This window comes from Suricata suricatta, chromosome 4 (genome assembly GCF_006229205.1).
Source record: "Suricata suricatta isolate VVHF042 chromosome 4, meerkat_22Aug2017_6uvM2_HiC, whole genome shotgun sequence".
Lineage (NCBI taxonomy): Eukaryota > Metazoa > Chordata > Mammalia > Carnivora > Herpestidae > Suricata > Suricata suricatta.
In genome coordinates, this window is record NC_043703.1 from 99,316,711 (window position 1) to 99,323,894 (window position 7,184).

A 7,184-nucleotide genomic window follows, 5' to 3' on the forward strand; every position below is an offset into this window, starting at 1 on the left:
GAACACAAGGCAGTCAAGCAGTGGATGGAAGAGTGCTTTACTTACATAAGGATGAGATAGCACAAGATGAGCTACAATAGTGGGTGTCAGTTCCCCATGGCCAGCAGGTCTCTCCCAGAGGCCAGCATAGGGCCATGTGCCTTTGCACACCACTCTTGTGCACAGTAGGAAGACCCTGTCTCCTCCCCACAGAGTATAGATCCTGTAAGCAGAAAGAGTTAAGGGTCTCCAGCTTTGAGACACAAAAGAAGTCATTTTAGGCTCCTGGCTTTTTTTCCTGCCGAATGCCCTATGTCTTTGGCTTTACTTGCCCAAACACACTTCTTGTAGAACTTCCTAGGAGGTGTCAGAGTTACAGAGAAACACAAATGCCTCAGTAGTTAAGGATTTTAAGGGAACGAAGGGAACTTCAGGGAACAAAGGAAATGCAAAGGATAGTAGTCTCCACCAGGCCAGGAAACAGCCTAACCAGATCAGAGACAACCAATCAGTGGGATGAACTCTCAGTGCTGTTTCCAAAGTAAGAAAGGCCCTGCATTCCTCATCTGAGATAAGGCCCCGGGACCCCAACCAGTTTATACCCATTCTTGAAGCATGTCCATAGCTCCTTCCCCTCGACCAGCCCAAGAGTTACTTCTATCAAAAGTCTCTGCCCAAGGAAAAGCACGCCTCATTAACATAAGATACATGTATAAGCATGTTTCCTAAATACGCATGCATGACGTTATACCCACCTCTACATGCAATGTCAAAGCTCCCCTCTCTGAACACTCATCCCAACCCTAAATAGAAGAAACCCACTGACCCCTACTTGGGGAGTCACAGCTTTGAAACTTAATTCCCCCATGCTCTCCTTACTTGTTGCAAAAGAAGCTTTCTTTGTGTGATGACTCTACCTGGTATAATCTTTATCTGTAAGTCACCAAGGAGCGAATTCAGGTCAGTTCAGTTACAATAGAACAGTGAAGTTGGCCATGTGGTGTATGATCCACACTCTGTAAGCAGAGACAAAAGAATATTTATTAAGCATGGCAAAGAGAGAGAGATTCCCACACTAGGTAACAATGCCAGCATGGGTTGTGTGGGGTCCTCACCTCTTGGTTAAAAGGCAGTAGAGGCAGCAGGGCTTTGGCAGCAACAGTAGCTCCCACTGGGTCTGAGTGTCACAGGCCCCTCCTCCAGGAGACAGTTGCAGTTGGCCATCCCCTGCTCTTCAGTAACCAGGTGCCACCAGAAGGGCATGATCAAAATCGCTGATATGTCAAAAGAAATGCAACAGGACGCAATGGAGTATGCCATTCAGGTGTTGGAGAAATAGAACATGGAGGAGGACACTGAAGCCCCTATTAAGAAGGAGCTTGACAAGAAGTACAACGCCACCAGCACTACATCCTGGGGAGGAACTTGGGTAGTTCTGTGACACAGGAAACTAAACACTTCATCCATTCTACCAGGGCCAAGCGCCCATTCTTCTGTTCAAATTCAGCTAAAAGCAGGGTGCCTGGGTGGCTCAGTCAGTGTCCAGCTTTTGATTTTGGCTCAGGTCATGATCTCGCATGATCGTGAGTTCGAGCCCCACATCAGGCTGTGTTGACAGTGTGGAGCCTGCTTGGGATTTTCTCTCTCTTGTTCTCTCTCTCTCTCTCTCTCTCTCTCTCTCTCAAAATAAATAAGTAAACTTTATAAAACATCTGGTTAAAAGAATGGACTGTGTCACACATGTAGAGACCCATCCAAAAATAAGGGCTGCATCCTGAAATCCAAATACCAGAGACTAGAATCTTCAGCCTTGCCTTAGGGATCACCTCGATCTTTGAAACTTTACTGTGTTGTTTTGTACAGGACATTCTCTGTTACAAATTTTTTGTGGTTATAAAGCAATTATAAAAATAGCTTACCTTGGTATTTAATTTATATTCCATACCTCTGCCCATGTTTTTTCTTCTCAAAATCCATTCCTTTCAAAAGAAAATAATAAATCTGTTAGAGAAAAAAAATAAAAGGAGTAGTCTAAGGCCAAGACTCATTTGTATGTGACCAAGTGGGTGACAAAGACTGCATGCATGAGACCGCAAACCCAGGCACCCTATTTATCTGTGGAGCAGATGCACACACGGGTAACATACACCCCACTCTTAAAAAGACATTTCTCTGGGGAAAAAACATTCAAGTACCTTCAATGTACATATACTTTAAAACACTTTGAAGTAGTTTTATAAGAGAACAACACCTTGTTTATGAAAGCACAGTATATTTTATATTAATACCTTGAGGGGGGATATAAAATATTCCAAAGAAATGTATTGGCATCAGCAAACGCTGTACTAGTACACGGTTAGGGTTGTATTAAGAAAAATATTTAAGTTGAAATTTTTAGGGGAATCGCCCCTTGATCAGCTGTGTGGGCCTGCAGTTGGTTAGTTTTATTGCAAAGTACAGATGGAAGGTGAAAATCCAACCTCTTTCTGTGGTGTGTTTGTAGGATTGCGGGGGACCAGTCCACGCACCAGAGTCTAAGGGTCTCTGAGTAGGGGGTTGGTGTCGGTGAAATATCTACAAGAAAGAACACAGACAACATGAATGGTGGAAGAGACCACACTTTACTGTGAAACTTGATGTCTTATATACCATAGGTGATTACATCTTTCTTTTAATGATTACATTGTTTGTAACTTCTTAGGAATCACATGTTTCAGAAAGGATCATTGTTTTCAAGGAAGAGAGAACAGAAAATTAAAGGCAGGAATGAGGTACGAAACAGAAGATCAAAAAACATAATTTATCACTAAAAATACATCAGCGGGAGTCTTATTTTGCATATATAGTGTAATATTAACTGAAGCTTATGACAAGGCTATTTTTCTTTAAGGGTTCAAACAATGGTTTGTGAGTAAGGTGCTTCTAACCAGGGGAGAGGTCTCAATCAGAAAATCTGCCCATTTACTGAAACTGCAATTACCAAATGGCAAGAATAATAGGAAAACTAACCCCAGTCTCTGATCCACTTAGGTCAGGCAGTCAAGCGCACACATTTTCAAGCAGGGGAAGCAGGGTTCCAAAGGCCGCACAGCACTGCGCCCTAGTCTCCCAGGACCTTTGTTCTTTTGTCCTGATTCTCAAATGGGGGGAGGGCCAACCATTATCCAGTGTAGCGCCTTCCTAGACGAGGCTAGGGACTTTGCGATTACATACGCTCCCCCTGGAGGCTTTGCCGTCACAGTGGAATCACCTCTGCAGGCTTTTTGGCTGGAGGGGCCCCAACAGAGGATGGGGATAACTCTGGACTCGTTAGGAGGTGGGTGGGGAAGCGAAACAGTTCTGAGGCACTGACAAATGTGATAGACGAAAGGAATGAGGAACCTGTTCCCCTCGTCTTTTCTGGGCGGAGCCAGGGGAATGCAATGGAAGCTTGGATAAAACATCCCTAAATGGCAAGCTGCCAACTCCCAGGATTATCTTCTTCATTGCTTTGGTCTTCACTTACCTCTCACTTTCCCCTATCAGTGGCAAGAAAGGGAGATGGGCAGTGCTGGGGATCAAATCACCTTTTCCTGCTTCCTTTCATGAATCCAGCAGGACCCAGGTTGCAGCTCTAGTATGAAGTGTCAGCCTCACGCAGGTTCCTGACTATTGTCAGTTCACAGCTAGAAGATGGCCTTTCCAGGGACCCACGGCAAGGGAGTACCAGAGGCAGAACTAGATTTTGAGCCCCTCTGACTCAAGTCTGTGCTTGCTGTGTGGGCAGCAAAGAGCAAACCCATGGATATCTTTGACCTCCCTCCCCTCACCTTGGGGTCCCAAGCTTTCCAAGACCCCATTCTTGACACAAAACTCTTATTGACCCAGGCTCCAGAAAACTTAAGTGCTGTGCTGCTTACCAAAATGGCTATGAACTTGAGAAACAAAAGGCATACATTAGTCCCTGAACAGAATTCCATCTTCACCTCTCCAATCCACAAGACAGGTGCTTCCTCCACCACCCTCACACTTTCACTCTTTATATCCTGCTGACTTGGGTCTCTGTCTTATTTCTTTAGCACATTCAAAACTCCTGGTGAACAGTTACTAGTCTCCATGTTCTTGGAAGGGCCTACTGCATACCTTGTCAGCAGGGCCAGATGCTTTACGTATAACTTACATCCAATACATTTGGATTAAATATCAGTGCTTAATACAAGCTGTATTTTTCTCTAATTGTTCTAGTTCATATGCTTTCCACCCCCAAATAAAGATAAATTTTGGATAAACTCACCATTCTGTTAATTGACCAGGTACTTTTGCCCCCTAGCCTATCCAATACCATGAACTTATTTTAATTTTTATACTTTTATTTAAATCCAAGTTAGCTAACATATAGTGCAATAATGATGTCAGGATCCAATACCATATTTACTGTAAACCCATGTGTATCTGGGTAATGCATGTATATTCTAATATGTCAATAGCCTCATTTGATCTGTCTTGAGGTTCTGCAAGCCCACAATGTGCCTTCAGAATCAATCAAGTTAAAGTATGTTCAGTATTATGTAATTTATTGTGTAACTAATAAGATAAAAAAAACCCAAATGGTTAATTTGAGCTTTTTCAGTTAGGTATATCAGGTAGAGATAGGGTATATTGAGGCATTAAATTACTAAATTAAATGTAAAAAATTAAGTATGACTTGAGAGTTAAGCATACTCTAGTAAATGTCACTAAAATAACTGTACCTCATATTTAGTAACCCGGTGTTGGAATAAACTAAACACATTCTCTCCCAACTACACCCAATAATAATTTATGGTACTGCACAGTCAATTATTTTAAGTACCATGGAAGTGATACACAGTAAATATTTACTGAATGACCTTCACAGCTTTCCTATAATGTCCTGTGAATCATATCATCTGAATTATAAATTATGTTTCAAGTGTGCCTCTCTCCTCTACCTTTCCTGACTGTCTTCTGGAGAGCAAGAATCTTGGCCTCTTAATTCTTGCTGTCTCTCTCAATCACTTCTGCCTTCATTACTTTTAATATTGACTTGAATTCAGTGTCCTCTTTCCAGGCAAGTGGAGACCCAAAGGACTGAGGTCTGGGCCAGGTGAGAGCATCCAGGAGCCTGGACAGAGAGAGAGCTATCACTTACTCAGAGGGTACAGTGGAAGTCAGCATCTTGGGAAGAAGCCAAACCAAAACCCAGTTGGACCATTCGTCTGACTCCTCATCCAAAGAGGCTAAGGGTAGAGAGCAAGCATCCAAGTGCAAGCCAACAGAGCCAAATAAGATCCAAGGTCCTAATAGGCCAGAGGGAAAAACACACATCTGAGAAAACCTCCAGTTTAAGTGTCTTTCTTTGTAGAGGGTGCCAGTAGTTTTAGCGATAGAGGGAACCAAGTTAGTCACCAACCTGACAACTGTACTTTTCTCTCAATAAATGCAAGAGAGAAGTTGGGCAAAACTTGAGGCACATTTTTTTAGGGCTCCACATGTTTAGTGAGAAAGAATAACAAATGAATCATACACTTTTGCATAGTTTGGTTGGTGAAAAAATAACCGCTATCACAGTTGCTTGCCAGGTTTTCCTGAACCAAGTGGTAAGTGGAATTTCAGACACGGTTCACCTATGAGCCTACTGATGTACATCCTGGGTAGAATCCAGTATGAGAAAATGAACAAAGTGGTACAGCCTCGTAGGTGATTCCTTTTAAGGGGATGTCCTTTGCCTGATGGGAAGGGAAGTCAGGAACCAGCAATGCAATACAAGCTATTTAAATAGTGGCCTTCTAATAAGGACTTTCAAGTTTGGGAGCTTGGAATGGATTTTTGATGCAGGCACTGCCACACTGGCAACCCTGTACCCTATACAGTGCTGGGCCTTCAACAGAGCTCATAGTTACTTCATATACAATAGCTGGCAATCAGGAGTCCCAGAACTTTGTATAGCAACATTATTCTCCCTAATAAATGGGCATTTTCTCAGCTTCCAAATCATTTCCTGAAAGCCAGAGGGAGAAAAGTTATTAAGAAGGGAGATGTTCCTGCCATTTCTTTTGTACAAGGTGTAGTGATTTGGGCTTATTGCTTAAGTCATTAATTTCCCATCATTTTCCAATGAGACTTTCATTTCATTAAAGGTAATATAGTTGACAATCTATTACTGTTCCTTTTGCCCTGAATTATTATTGCTATATTTTCCCAGAGAGTATAAATATAAAATATACAAACTGCCATAGATCATCAACTCAAAGCCAACTGCTCAAGAATTTTATCATCCGGGTGTGCCTGGGTGGCTCAGTCAGTTGAGTGTCTGACCAGCTCAGGTCATGATCTTACAGTATGTGAGTTTGAGTCCTGCATCGGGCTCTGTATTGACAGCTTGGAGCCTGGAGCCTGCTTCAGATTCTGTGTCTCCCTCTCTCTCTGCCCCTCCCCTGCTCACACTCTGTCTCTCTCACTCTCAAAAAAATCAATAAATATTAAAACAAAAAATGTTTAAAGAATTGTATTATCCAATGGAATACTCCATAAGGAGCTATATTTCCCTTCTTGGGTATTCTAATATGCTCCAGTGTCCAGAAGAGGGGAATTTACAGATTACTCCAAAGTTCATCTACATTACTGTTGTTTGAACTAGACAGAATGCTGGAGCAACAGGAACTCTTAAAGCCTCTCCAAGTCAGAGGGGAGAAAACTCTGCTAGATAAAACAGTCAACTGAAGGCCTTACAGTAGCAAAGCATAAATCAAATTTTTAGGGTACTGAGTACAGGAAGATTTAAGATGCTTACTGTTTGACCATGGGCAAGCCATTTGCATTATCTAACCCTATTTTCCCATCTTAAAAATAGTAAGAACAATCATACTGTAAGAACAGGAGTTTGAAACAAACAGACGCCATGACAGGCTTTAAGTTTCCCCTCTGAGCTGGAAGGCCTAAGGTCAGTTCCTCAGGAACCATTAGGCAGTTATACATTACCCAGGGCAAAAGAGACCACTTTGCAGTATCCAATCAGGAAAGCCCAGCTACCTCTCCCCACATTCCTAGGGGTGAGACCTGCAGATGGGAACTTTAGATAGGACCCTGTTACCTAATGTTAAAGTTAACCCGATAGTCACCAAACAAGACCCTGAACTCGCTCTGTAATTGGTTGATTTCAAAGATACCCTAAATGTTGTAATTGGGTCCCGCCAAAAGTAACGAAC